We start from the raw sequence: 14,675 nt of genomic DNA on the forward strand, positions 1-14,675 counted from the left end.
CTGAATGAATAATACAGGGGGAGACCAATTTCTATACACATTGCATTTTCTGCTAGCATTAGTAGGAAGGTTTTGTATATTCTCATACAGGATCTCGTTTAGATAAAATACTCCATACAGAGCAGAAGGTTGTTGTAGAAAGAATAAGAAGTTATATAAAGTTGTGAAATACACCAGTGCACCAAGCTAGTTCCACTCAGCGCTGAAGTGCTGAGCATGGCTGCTGTTGCTTAGAACACTCAAAGTCACTTGGGTCAGTTTTTCTTGCTACTGATTTGGCCACCTTAGTCAGCATATCTATTTCATTGCACAGACAAAATCACTGAAGTGTAGCCTTTGGAAGATATAGTTTTGGACAATATTGCCCAGAACAATTAGAGGATCTTTGATATATAAGGTACAGATTCAAGACTACAAATAACAGTCCCAGCTAGCACATCTGTTTACAGTAATTTATGTATCTGACATCTTAAACAGAGCACTTTTTGGATGCTTTATATCTATACGTATTATATCCTCCCATCCACAAAGACACAATTTTAGGACAAAAGATTTGGATTAAAAGGATTTTTTTAAAATGGTTTACAAACACACCTATTATAGTTTCTGTCACTTACTGCTGTTGTTGAGCAGGAGAACAAATGCTCTGTGATTCTTAATCTATGGTACAAATATATTGGGTAGTCATAATTCACAGGCTGAATACTGTGGTAAGACTTTGTGGACAACTAAGGAATATTTCATACACTTGTTAGAGTCCAAATCATCTCAGATACAAGATTAATAGATTTGTGCAATGTATATATTATACACACAGACCAAAGAAATGAGAATGAAGAAAAAAATTATTTTTTACCATATCCTGTACTATGGGCCTTCCCTGACAAATGAACACTAAATGAAGCAAAATGCCTTTGTGCAAGATTTAGTGTTTTGTTGAATACAAACAAACTTGAAAAAGCATGGATTCTCACAATTTATTTTATTTGAGAGAATGTTTACTGTTTCAATTTCTATATTGAAAGGAGAAAAACATTTGCAAGTGAGCTTTTGAGACTATTGTTCTGAAAGAAACAAAATGAACAAAGCCAAAGAAAGACATAATGTGGCCCAAAATCAAGAAGTTCTCTTCCCATTAATTACAGTTAAGGAATGTAGATGGCAGTAGTCCAGAAGCAGTGGAGAGTTTTGTGGTGATCAAATTTCTAACAATGTAAATCTTAGTGACTAAAAGAAACAGGTAAAAAAGAGGAGAAATAGAAAGCTATAGGAGACTTTGAATACATCAGTGTTCTGTTAAAGGATATATGATAGGAAGGGAAAAGAGTGAACATGAATCATGTTTATCCTAAGATGATAAAAATTAAGAAAAACATTGCATCTGGCAGTTTCTCAAGCAAATGGAAATGTACAAGGGCTGTGTTACCAAAAAAAGAAAGAAGGAAGATAACACTAAACACTCTCATCTAATCAACTAGAAATGAGGTGGAGAATGACCAATAATTTGTACCATCTTCTAGATCCAAGCCTGCTTAAGACTTTGAACCAGAAACAGCATTCATAATTGCAGCTGCTGTTCTACTGCTTAAAGCCAGAAAACTGTATTTCCATCTAAAGGCCAGATTACATATGGCAGCTGCAACAATCTTTGGCAGTTCACCACCGCCAAAAGAAGCCTTGCCTGACCAGAACCTTTTTTTGCTGACTTCCTTTCTCATCTCCAGATACATATTCCTGTCTCCTCCCTTGTGTTGGACCTGGTATTTGTTGGACTTTCAGTGAACGGATTCACCTCCCTGAATAACAAATCGATGCAGCCATCATTACTATTTTTATGGCATGCTGAGTTGCTGATTTCAGTAAAGGATCACACAGGAGGCAGAGTAAGAAGGGAGAGAAGCAGTGTGCTGGATGATGGGCCCTCTCAGCTGCCTTGTGTGTAGTAACATCTGAGTAAATACATTCTGTCACTTTCTTAGCTAATTACTGAGAGTGATACTCAACTTTCTGATGTTGTTGGTCATGAGAAATGAAGAATTTCTACTGATGATTATACCTGTGATAAGTATTTAGCAACACCAGGCATGATAAAAAACAACTATGAAAAGACTCCCCACTCGTTTCTGAAGGGGCTTCATAAAACAGATGGACAATAAGAACTCTGCTGATCTTATGGCCTAATTCTGTAGAAATCAGTGCCAGCTACCATAGTAAAAAAGATAGTTCAAGTAAAATTACACTATATAGGTTACATTTGCATGGATATGAACATGAAAAAATGTACATCAGATCTGTTTCTGTCTACCATTTAAGGACATAGAGTAGGTGTGGATCATAAAGAAAGGGAGACAAATTAGTCTAGGGAAAAATTTCAGTTCATGAAACATAGACCCATTCCTTAAATAAATCAGTATAAGTCCCTAGCAAAAGGAACCAAAACCAGGGCTGTTTTGCATGTGGTAGAAAATGGATATTCTAGGAAGAAGATGGACATTGCTTTGCTCTTTTAAAGAATTAAAGGAAAACAGATTCTGGTTTAAAAATTTTAAGAAGTATATTACATTTCATATTATAGTCCTCTCACAAAAAATACAAAGGTAATTTTGTTGACAGGAGCCTTTTCCCTTAAAAAAAAAAGAAAAGTATTAATTTTGTCTTCTTGTCCAAATATCCATAACATTAATAGGTTCTGCATAATACTGCATAAATTTACTGCATAAATGTGAAATGTTTAAGTAATATCATGGCTGTCAGTAAGTTCAGTCATTATTACATGATGCTCTCTGATGAGCTTATTTCAGTACCAGTTCTCTTATAATGGTACCCTAAAGATGATTCTTTCATCACTTGTTGATCATCATATAGATGTACTGTCAATTCCATATGCCAAATGGAACTAAAATGAAAACAATAAAGAAAAAAAGTTCAAAGCTAGAATTATAGATTAAAAATGTTTTCATTTCAATAAAGTCATAAGCTGGTCAGAACCCTGTAGAGATCCCATGGGTTTTTTTAATCATTCATCATCATAGAATGCTTCAAACTAAAAAGATAACAGCACTGTCTTCTTAGTTTCAAAACTATTTTATATATATATATATTTAAATAAAAATGGAGTTGTTGGCTTCGAGTGTTTTGTTTTGTTTTTTTCACTTGTTTTGAACTTTCTGATTTTGACAGGCCTTTCAGAGTTTTATGGAAGGATTTGCTCTCACTGTATTTATAATCCACCCAAAGCAGAACTCATGTCTTTTTTTTTTTGAATCAAAGGATGATCTGTAGTCTAGAATTCCACTACAGAATATATAAACCTTCAACTTTTTTCAGATTCCCACCATAATAAGGAATCTATATCTCATCTAGATATTTTTAGAACTTACCAGCTGATGTAGCCAATGAGTCAAGTGAGAAATCATCCTTTATTTTAAACTGCTATTGATTTTAGTATGCTTTAAGTCACGAAATTATAGGCCATTTGTATCTGTTAAAAAAATGAAATATACTAGATATGTTAATCATGAAAGAAAACCAAGGTAGTGATGTAAAACAAAATAGAACCTTTCTATCTATAATTCTCTTGCATAGTCACAAGACTATTGGGGTTGTCCAAACATATTTCCACACCAGACTGATAAAAAGATTGTATATAAAGATTGTGACTGTAGACCAAATTTGAGCTCAAGCCTTGTTTTCTTACTTTGAAAGCTGGGTTGGCATCTTTGTGTAATAAACTATTGTAACTAATTTGCTAGGTTGGGCATGGCGGGTAGGTACACTTGAATGATCTGTAAATGTTAAACAATTAAATGTAAAGTGGGCCATTCAGATTGGAGCAATGTAACCCTGTCTTAGAAATCCCACCTAGCATTCCGTTGGAACGATGTAACGGTGTCTCAGAAACCCCACCTAGAGCTGACATGTAACTGCTGTTTGAAGAAAAGCCCGCCAAAAGAATGAGATCATGAGGCTTTTAAAAGATCTAATAGGAGAAAAGCGCGCCAAGAGACCAAGGCTTCGAGACTTTCAAAAGACCCCACAGGAGGAGGACATGCACCCCAGCAACCCAAATGACCCAATGGAAAAGAGCAGGACAACTCTCTGATGGGAGGAGATTGGTTAGACGATGGCACGAGAGCATAAAAATCGCTGCTTTTTGGAACTCGGGGTGCATGTGGTAGAGTTGCGGCTCTCCATGCACCCAACGCTGCTTTGCCTATTGCTTCTCACCCTAAATTGATTGAACCCAAATAAAAACTTATTTTTATAAAAATTGGCTTTGTCTGATTATAAGATTTGTAACTGACTTTCTTAGTGCCACCAGAAAAGATGCTGATGTTTTTGTGCAACAGTATTGATTTACCTTTGCACTCTCTGACTTTGATTTCTGAATTTTGAAAAGCCTGAATGATGCCTAGATAGTTGTTACTATTGTATAACGTTCATCTGGTCATCTCATCTGGATTAGACCACTTTACTGGAGAATTTTTTAGAAATGTTTATAAAAATAAAAAGGTGTGATCTTATAAGTATTGTAGTGAAAGATATGGACATAGACCCTGTATCTGAGGTAATAGGAAGGAGGAATCAGAAAATATATAAAGGCTGTGGAAACTAGTGACAAGGAGGTTAGCAATATCAGCCACCAGGAGGGACAGGGGGATTTAAGTAGGAAAAAGACTTCAATATTAGAACAGAAGTTTCATCTCTCAAATTTAAAAGTTCTCTCTGAACATTCTGCATTAATCTCTGAATCAATGAGTTTCTTTCAATAGTTCAGAAAAAAGGATTTACTGATTTCAAAACTAGACAAAAAAAGTTCCATTTTTGCATAGATCATCTCAGCCTGACTTTAAATCTTGGAAGAGGAATTTTTTGCATTTTTATCCAAAGTCTTTTAAATCCAAAATTTAAAGGTAACACCAGAACTAAGAATATAACAAGAAAATAAATTTGATCCAGTTGGTTAGTATATCTTACATGTGAAGTTTTTACAGTTTCTAGTGATGTTTTTCTTTCATATGAGTAGGCAACAGCTAAGCAGAGAGGGTTCAATTAAAAGTATGTCAGTGTCAAGGTGGTGGTGCAATTAGTAATATGAAAACCTGAGTTACTCTCATTAGCATGCTTGGTGTGATATGTATTTCATTGAACCGGGATAAGTTTAAACTGGTAAAAGTTCTTAATCAGCAAACAGGAAAATCTTGCATTTTACCTCCATCATCCTGAGGCTTGAATGGTTTTCAAAACACTCACTCTATATTTTAGATCAACTATGTCTTGTCTATGAATTTCCAGATGTCTGGTCACTAAATTTTCTTGCTTGGAACCAGTTTCTGCAAGGATTGAGCACCATCTGCCAATTGATGGCTCTCCGGTTAGTTTAATAGTTCAATTATCTGCAGAAGATAATTATGACTGACATTTGGATAGTGTCCTTCTATTGAATGTTATAAGTGTTTTGGAAAACTGACCTTACACAAGTCAACAGAAAAATCTTCTAAAATGTAAGAAAGCCCAGCAAAAAAGAACTTAAACAGTAGACCTAGGCACTGGCAGACATTCTTTTTTATGATCTGGGATACCAGCCATGATGCTCACTCTCACTGGTAGATATAGCTTTGAATTAGGAAGAATGTTTTTCACCCGACTAGTATTCAAATTGCCAGATATCTTTATTAAAAGAAGCCTATAAATATGGTGTGTTTTAGGGAGCTGAAAAATCTAGAAGCTATTGTTTCCGTCCTTGGGGGAAAAAAGTCTGTAAAGAGCAGTTGTCAATTTTATACACACACACAAACAAAACCTTTTTGCTGCATTCTGTGTAACCACATAGCTGATGGCATATAATGTTCAGATTATTTTGGTCAATATCCAGTGCTAAACAGCAAACAACATGATCTGCTGTCCTTCCTCTTTCCCAGTGTGATGCTCATCTATCCTTATAGACTGATGCACTCACTCAAGTCGGCTATAAATACTGTTGGCATCCTGCCTTGCTGACAGTTCTCAAATCCTTTATTTTTTCAGAATCACTGGACCTCATAAAATGTGTTCCTTCAAAAATTTCTGGGTAGCTCTAATGCTATCTAAATTATAGCTGGTTTAAATATTTTATCAGGTTATGCTCTAAAAAGTCCAGTCAAATTAGATATCTTTTTCTTTGGATCTGTTGTTCCCTGTGCAAGAAACTTTTACCATTTCTGTTGAACACTCCATAATTTGCTTTACTCGTAGTCAATATCAGTTAAAAATAATGTCTCACACAAGATTTAGCCTACCCACTATCAATTGGAAAAGGACATTTGCCAGGCTTAGTTAATTGAAAGTTGCCCAGCAGGATTACTCTGAGAACAATGATATATTTTCATGCTCAGTTCTTGTTAATTAGTAGGCCATAAAACAGTTCTTACTCACCATAAGCTCTCTGAAGTTCAAATCAGTAAGATAAATTTAATTCAGCTCGTTGTTCTTTCAAGTTTTAATCAGCTCGAAATTCTGCTTATTATTTTTCTTACCACAATGAGTACTTATTTCTAACACATATTCATATTAATTTGCATATCAGAAAAATAACCTTCTGATCTCTTTGAATGATGCTTTATCTATTTATTTTACTAATATTTCACTTCTGTTAGCAGGTAACAATTAACATTAAAAGATGTGCATGTGCTGATACATTTATTTTGCAGAAAAAATAAAAGTATGAAGTGTCCTACCAGGGTGCAAAAACCCTTCCATGTGAGTTTGAAACCGATTTTCTTTTTTTATTGTATATATATTAAAAAAAAATATTTTATTTAAATCAATACTTTAAACTCAGCATTTCTGTAAGCCTCAAGGATAACACAGCCTGGCATTGCCTAATATATCACCCCACATTCTGCAGTGGCAAGGTTTCTGTGTTTGTACTCTCACAAAACCTCTTGACTATGCTTACTTAACTATGTCTTTGAAAGGTGGACAGACTCTAAACCAATTGTTAACAATTAGCTGAGTAGATTAACTCCTCTTCCTCCAGGGCAGAATTTTAGGGTTATTGAACCTTTATAATTCTGTAAGATCACTTTAGCAGAGCATTTAGCACAGACTTTAGTTCATTCTCTCGGGAAGTGACAGTATTAACACCTGCTCAGCCAGGAAGAAAATAGGTTAGTAATATATTGGAATCCCCTCTGATACTCTGGTTCCCTTCTCCAAAATCAGTTCTTTGGTTAGGATTTTCATTAATTTTCCTGGGGAAAGGTGGTATGTAAGTGCTGAGAAAAGAGCAAGAATGACAACAAGGATTCCCACGTTTCTTTGCCTAAGACTTCATTTTAGCACCCTCACAGAGATCCACTTTTATTTTCTAGCCTTCCCACCTTCTTTTCCTCATTTACTCACCACTGAAGCAGAACACAGAGACATTGCATTTCATGAAACATATGCTAGGAATATTCCACGTGCCCTTTTAGCTGGAACATCTCTGTGTTTCCAGGACTCACATCTGTCACAAGCTGAATCATCATCCTTTGGCTGCACTTGCCATGCAGGCATCTTGTAAATTATGCAATAAAACTTTGCATTGGGATTCTCAGAGCCCTCCCAAAAAGTGGCCCCATTTTGGATGAGGTGGTAAGAAATTCATGCATTTCATAGATGTCAGCTACATTTTGCCAAGGTCCACAAACTGCAGCTTAGGAAGCGATGTGTAAAATGGCCTTTGTGTCCTTCTGATCTCCATCCACCTGGCTCCAGACTGTTTCCTTGTGTGACCTTGAGGTTGTTACCAGTTGAGCCAGCTGGCAATAGCCTCAAAGAGCCGATATTTTTTCACTTTGAATTAGATCTGTATAAATCCCTTGCCAAATAGGCCTCCAGCAAAAGCCACGGACATTCTCTGAAATGTACCTGAAAACCTAGTTTACCAGCTAGACAAGATAGAGCAGTGACAGGAGAGGCTTCCATCAACAGAGGTTTTTGTCAGGAGCTACACTTCTAACATGTCCATCAATACAGCAAAAGGGAGACACTGTAACAGCTAGTGACTCCATGGGATTTCCTTATCATAATGGCATAAAGACAGTGAACTGTGTTTTGTATCAGTTTTGTACCAAAGGTCTTAGATAGTTCTTGAATTCCTTATGACATGAACAGGATTCTGAAAGAAGATGTCTCCTGTTTGACCTGGTATTTCAGCTTATTTTTTAGTCTCACATACAGACATTTCCATATTCTTCATGATTGACTTACATGCACATTGCTATTGATAGGAATGCTGTTCTGTCCAGAGGGATCTATAAAATTAGGAAAGATGGTGAAGTAGAGACTCATGAGATGAGTGTTAAAGAACTGTGATTTATCTATCTATTATTACATCCACAGAATAAAAGAGATTATTTTATCATCAGGACTACTACTACTGATAGTCTTAATCAGTCTTGATATATAGGGAATAATTTTCTCCTATCAACTTTTAATGTAAATAGAAAAACTGTATCAGGTTATAGTCTCACAGCTGCATAGTATCTTACACAAGGCCCACACATAAACAAAGAGATAGGAAGCACTTTCCTGTCTGTAGACCTGAGCAAACACCTCTGTCGTGTTCTGACTTTGTGCCAGCAGACTTTCACTGGTGCCAGCCCCTTCCCCATGCTCTGGGGTGCCGGCAGCAGAAGTTGCTCAGTTGCTTTTTCGTTGTCTACGCTTTATTCAGTAGAAAGGTTTATGTGTCTTGTTTGTGTATCTGTTTCCTCTAGCTATATGTTTTGGTCTAATATGAGATACTTTCTCTCCCTACAGTTATTTTGCACTTATATTTGCAATTATTGCAGCTAAACATTTGCACTGCTGGTGTAATGACAGATTTGGTGGAAGAATGTTTGACTTTTCTTGGAATACAGTAAAGCTTTGTTTTTCAATATGTCACTTTCTTAAACTCTGTGTAGAATAGAAAGTTTAACTTTACATTTTCTGAACAAACAAGATCTAAATAGAGATGAAGATCCAGATATATGAATATACATTATAGATTAAATCTTTAATATGGAAACATGGCCTGTCAGCTTTTCTTCAACCAACAGATTCTTTCTATCACTCCAGGTGCTTTTTGAGTAGGGCTCACGACATGTCTCTAGCTTTCTCATGGGGCCCATCACATATTCAGATTTAATTATTTTCATGCTGGTTAGCTTTGGCTGTGGGATGCCCTAAGCAGTGGGAAGTCAGTAGGAAGCAGCAGCTGAGCACATTTCTGCTGTAAGGCCTGTTGTAGTGTGCTGTTGATTGCCTGTTGTTTGGCAGGAACAGTGTAAACATGCTCACTCCAGCTGGAATCGTTAGGGCATCTTGTCCTAAATGGAAATGAATCTCTAAAAAAGCCAGTGCTGTTCTTTGACAAGACTGCAACTCCAGCTGATAAAGATAAGATAATTTCAGCAGTGTTCTGCAACTTTAAGGTTTTTAATTTATTACAGGATGGTTATTAGGTTAAAAGGAAAAACAAGGGCTAAAAAAAATAAAACCAGCACACATGAAAGTGGATTAGAGGCTGAAATAATGACAGGCTGCAAACCATAACACCTCAGTGGGAAATAACTGGTTAGAGACTTTCTTCGTGTGTTTTTCTGAGAGCAGTTCTCACCTCAGACTTACTCAGTATTTTAATTAATAAACTGGAAGAAAATCTAAAATCAAAAAAAAGACTACAGATGATAGCAGGACTGTAAATTATAGTGGTGAAATGTGATAGAAGATAAAAAACATGAAGTCTTTCTTCTTACAGTCTTGCACTAGGTCAGATATGGGCTGGACAGAACTGGGTCATAGCTCATAGGAAGGGAAAGAATTATGTCTTGTTTTGCTCCTTACTATCTGCTCAGTGAAAATTTTCAAAGTTCGAAAAACTAATGTAAAATACTTTTAAGTGGATGAATAGTATCTTTCTAAAAAATGTAATTGAAGAAAATGTTCAAATACTTGTAGAACTCTTCAGCATTAGACTTCTTAAAATATATATTTAGAATAAAAAAAAAAGACAAGAATTTCAGTACTACAAGTGATTTCTGAAAAAAAAAATATTATCCCATAGTATCAAAATATGTTTTCATTTTTGCAAATGAATTAATCTAACACCAATTAATTAGACACTTCAGTGAAATCAGTTTGTATTTGCAAGATATTTTAGTGGCATAATATTTAAATTTTCCATGATTTAAAATTATGGGCATTATATGTCTTTTCACACCTTTAAAGGAGCATAAAAACTTGTGTTCAGTAGGAAAAAAACTCTTGAAGAACTGCCTGCAATGTGACACATCATATATATGTTAAAAACTGAAAGAAAATAGTAAGTAGTACACAAGTTAAAAATGTCTTTATGGAAGAAATTGTAATGCTTTTAACCTTAAAAGGTTTTGGAAAGATAAATAACTTATTTGAAGCTCTTAATTTTGGGTCCTACAGATCAAGCACTTAGTAACTACTTTGAGAACTTTTCTTCAATCTGTATGCAATTATATTTTTTCTGTACAGAGAATGTCAAAATGTGTTAAATACTTTCATAATCTGAGCAAAATCTGAAGATCTTATAAAAAAGATTGTGTTTCTGTTATTTACCTATCATTTTAACCAGAGAAATAACACACTTGAAAATTATGTATATTTCAAAATTAAATCATAGTGATGCTAATTGTAGTGTTCTCCTTCAATGTTTTCCATTAAAGGATACGTTATGTCTGCTACATATAGACTGTTGTCATTTTCTGAGACTTTCAAGGAGATACAAAACTCCTAGTTTAAAAGAAAATGCCATTCACATTGGAGTTCCCATTGACTAGCAATCTTACTCTATTTTAGGCTGCTGGAAACCTTATGTTAACTTGGCATCACTTTTTAAGTTATCAAGTCAAATGGTTCAACTAACAAGTCAGTTGACATTTAGTTACATAGATGTTACAGGTAAATCACCTGTTCAGTATCAGATCAGAGTAGGTAGAGCTGTAAGGGACCTGAAGGAGTTGCCAAGATCTTTCTCCTGCTCTGTTGAGTAGTATCAGCTTGAGTCATTCTTGGAGATGTATATGTGGCTACTGTATTCTTAAACACCTCATAATTGCCATAGGCAATTTATTATGGTGCTCACTTTCTTTGCTGATAGATTAATTTTCCTACTGCCTAAATGAAATCTCTGCTGTAATTCTATGACCATTACTTGCTGTTTCATGCAACTTAGAACAGAAAATTCCCTTATTTTCTGCAACAGCCTACTACACATTTGAAAACAACTGTCCCATTTCTGGGAGTGGATGCATTTTTGAGCTGACATCTATGCTACACTTTATAGTGCTTTTCAATACTAGTCTCATTTTCCCCACTTAAAGACTTATGTTATAAAACTGATGGTTTACTAAACAGTTATATATTTATGCCTTCAAATATTATTCATTACTCTGCACACACACATAGCCATTGGCATATGAAATGAAACATATAGACTGTACAACTATCAGAACAGTTTAAGTAAGTGTTGCAGAATGATACATCCATTTAAAGTGTCTCAATAACAATATACCAAGTTATTAATTATGCTTTTGTAATAATTTAACTTTCTGTAATGCCATTTATTACATTAACCAACTTATCCTTGTTTTGCTGATTAAGGATACCAATTAAACTCAGACACCAGAGTCAAAAGAGAGGGCGTATTTTACTGGCGATAACCAAATAATGTAAGGGTGTGATACAGAAAACATGCAGTAAGAAAAAGCAGAATAGCGCACTTAAACCAGCAAACAGCAAAATACAGGATAATGCATCAAATCATTAGTACACGAGAAAGATAATAGTGATTAAGAAAGATCCATCACCACTTGCCTACGTTACCATCACCCAGACCCGCAGTGGCTGGGCAGCCCCGGTTACAGCGAGGGTTTGCAGAGCCTGTCCCGGCAAGGGGGAAATCCTACGTGGTGCATCCACACATAGGTGAGGCTTCCAAAGTCACTGTGAGCAGGCCCAGCCTTATATACCAGACATCGACAAGCCAGAATAGCTGGCACCTTTGTTTTGAGTGGAAAATTTCTGGTTTCATTCTCCTGCTGGATTCCACCCAAAGCCTGGCCAGGGCTTGGCAGGGGAGACCAAGGGAGTTTCTAACAAGGCCAGATACTTGGGTTCTCAGCCTTGAACAAGGTTAAACAAGGGAAGGTGGATATATTCTCTCCTCACTACTGATTATATTCTGTCTAAGCTGCATCTTTCACTAGTGAGTTTACATACTTTGTTAATGATTCCATACTAAGTTAGCAGCTTCGGCTTGGGACCTGGTGTTCAGGCTTCAGTATTTCTATGCTTTAGCGCTTTTTACCTCAGCGTAGGTGGTTTGTTATAACTTAGTACAATACCTACTAGCACAATGTTTATCAGTTATAAAATATACAGGATTCATCTATAGGCCAACTCTGGTTTAGGCCGGTTGTCCAAGCCTTAGCAGTCAATCCTCAAGCTTGGACAGCTGACGTATACCAATAGTGCAAATTTCTGCAAGTTGTAATGAACAGGTTTCTATGGCATTGTATCTTACTGCAGTTATGTAATACTATAAATAAAAAATACTGATTACTTACATCAACAGATAATGTTATTCTGTGTTACAATAAAAGGTTTTATTTATTATATGCAGATCCTACATGGCTTCATTCCCCAACACTGTTTCACTATCATTATTTGACAAATATCTATCAATCTCTTTAAAAAGCTACAAGCTTGTGTATAATTTCTAGTCACTTTTAGATTAAAGAAATTCTAAACCTTGAAACAGAAGTCAAAGATTATAAAGGGCAGATGATGAACAAGCAAATCTGAGAGGAATTTGAAGATTATGATTGGTCCAATCTTTTAAATTACAGAACTGGAATATAAATCTTGGGATAGTAAGTTTCCTTTTAAGATTCAAGCTACTGTGCCTCAAAAAGGACAAAGCAACTAAATATGGGCTGTTTCTATATATAATTAAAATCAACTGGAATAATTCCTTTGACATCAATGGGTTTTATCTAAGACTGAATTAAAAATCTCTTGAATGATAAGAAGATCAAAATGATGAAGGCAAAAAATTCCAAACTACTGACTTTCTTTTTTTAATATATAATAGCACCTGACATAAAGGTACATAAAGGAACAAAGGTTTTTGCAGACAAATAGGAAAGGATGGAAATATTAAAAAAAAAAAAAATGCTGAGAAGAAATCTCTACCATGTCTTGGATTGTTCAAAAACTGTCAACAGTAACTCAAGAGGGATCTGTGAGATATGAAGAAACTTTAGAATATCTCCTAGATCTGCCAGAGAAGTCCTTTGTCTGAAAATGAAAGCATGCAAAAATGGTGCTGTTAGCCTAACTTGCATGGTTTTCTATGCAGACACAAGTACTTGTCTTTGTTCTTTCTTTCTGTCTCTACAGGGTAGATTTTCTGAAGAATATGTCAAAATATGTCAAAGTATGTATGATATCAATATAACAAATATGGATTTGTATTCATATTTCTAAGTATACTTTTATATATGCCTTTTAAGGATTTTTATTTTTTTTAGCCTTCAATAAAAAACAGACACATAGGCCTGCTACAGATACAGATAATTTTAGTTTACTTTAGAAATCTGTACTAAGATACAGAGAAATTTATGCTGAAATGTACATGGTCCCTGTGATCTAGAATTTGGAGTGGTTTTAATACGTATAAGGACATATATATTAATAAAACAGTCTTCAAGGGTTTTTGATCAAGGATTTGTGATCTATGAAAAAAGCAGTCTGTTCATAAAAAAAAATACTCTGGTTTAAGGCAGTACTGATGAGCACATGTGTTCCCCTTCATTTTTCCCTTCTTCAACTCCACTAGATATAATGGCTGTAAAAGAAAAAGAAATGACAGGGGATAATGTTATGGGTACTGTAGAAATTATTTATTAATATAAGAATTTAATTCTGTAATCTATTTACTGAAAAATGGTATATTGTAGGAAAAAATAGGACTTTAACTTTGCCTTTCCAGATAAAAATATCAAAATATTAAGTAGTAAATAGATAAAATCTGGTTGTTAGCTTAATATCTAGCTTAAGATATCTTGTCCTTATCACAAATCTTTTCTAAAGTAGAACCTATTAAAGTCTAAAATAAACCCCCAATTTTCTATTAAAGAAAGTTGTGTAAGTTTTGGGAGTTCTTAAGGAACTTCCTTCCTTTGCAAGGAGTCTAAACATGATCCTGGGAAGTGCAGGGTGAAAACTTTAACCATCTTGGGAAGTTTCAGAGCAATCAGGGGTGTATGTGTTTAGTGTCTTCACACTAAGATCAGTCACAGTCACAGTATAAGATTCTTAAGTTATGTTTATGTGCAAGTTAATGAGGGGTTTAGGATGATCAGGTGCTTACCTCCAAAGCCCATTCACTCTAGTAGTCATAACAATGATAACATTTGAATTCTTTGATTAATATATCCCACTATAAATATGTAAAGCACTATTGTACCTGAAGCAATTTAAAAAGCCTGTACTTGCTCTAAAATCCCTGAAAACAATACGAACAAAGCCTACTGTTTTGACTTTTAGCTCCAGAACAAGGTATCCTGTATTTGAAATACTTTTCTTATCTCCATTGAATGTGAATTAAGAAGACAGGAAACAGTAACTGA

The sequence above is a fragment of the Athene cunicularia genome, assembly GCF_003259725.1.
Source record: "Athene cunicularia isolate RWA chromosome 1 unlocalized genomic scaffold, athCun1 chr1_part2, whole genome shotgun sequence".
Lineage (NCBI taxonomy): Eukaryota > Metazoa > Chordata > Aves > Strigiformes > Strigidae > Athene > Athene cunicularia.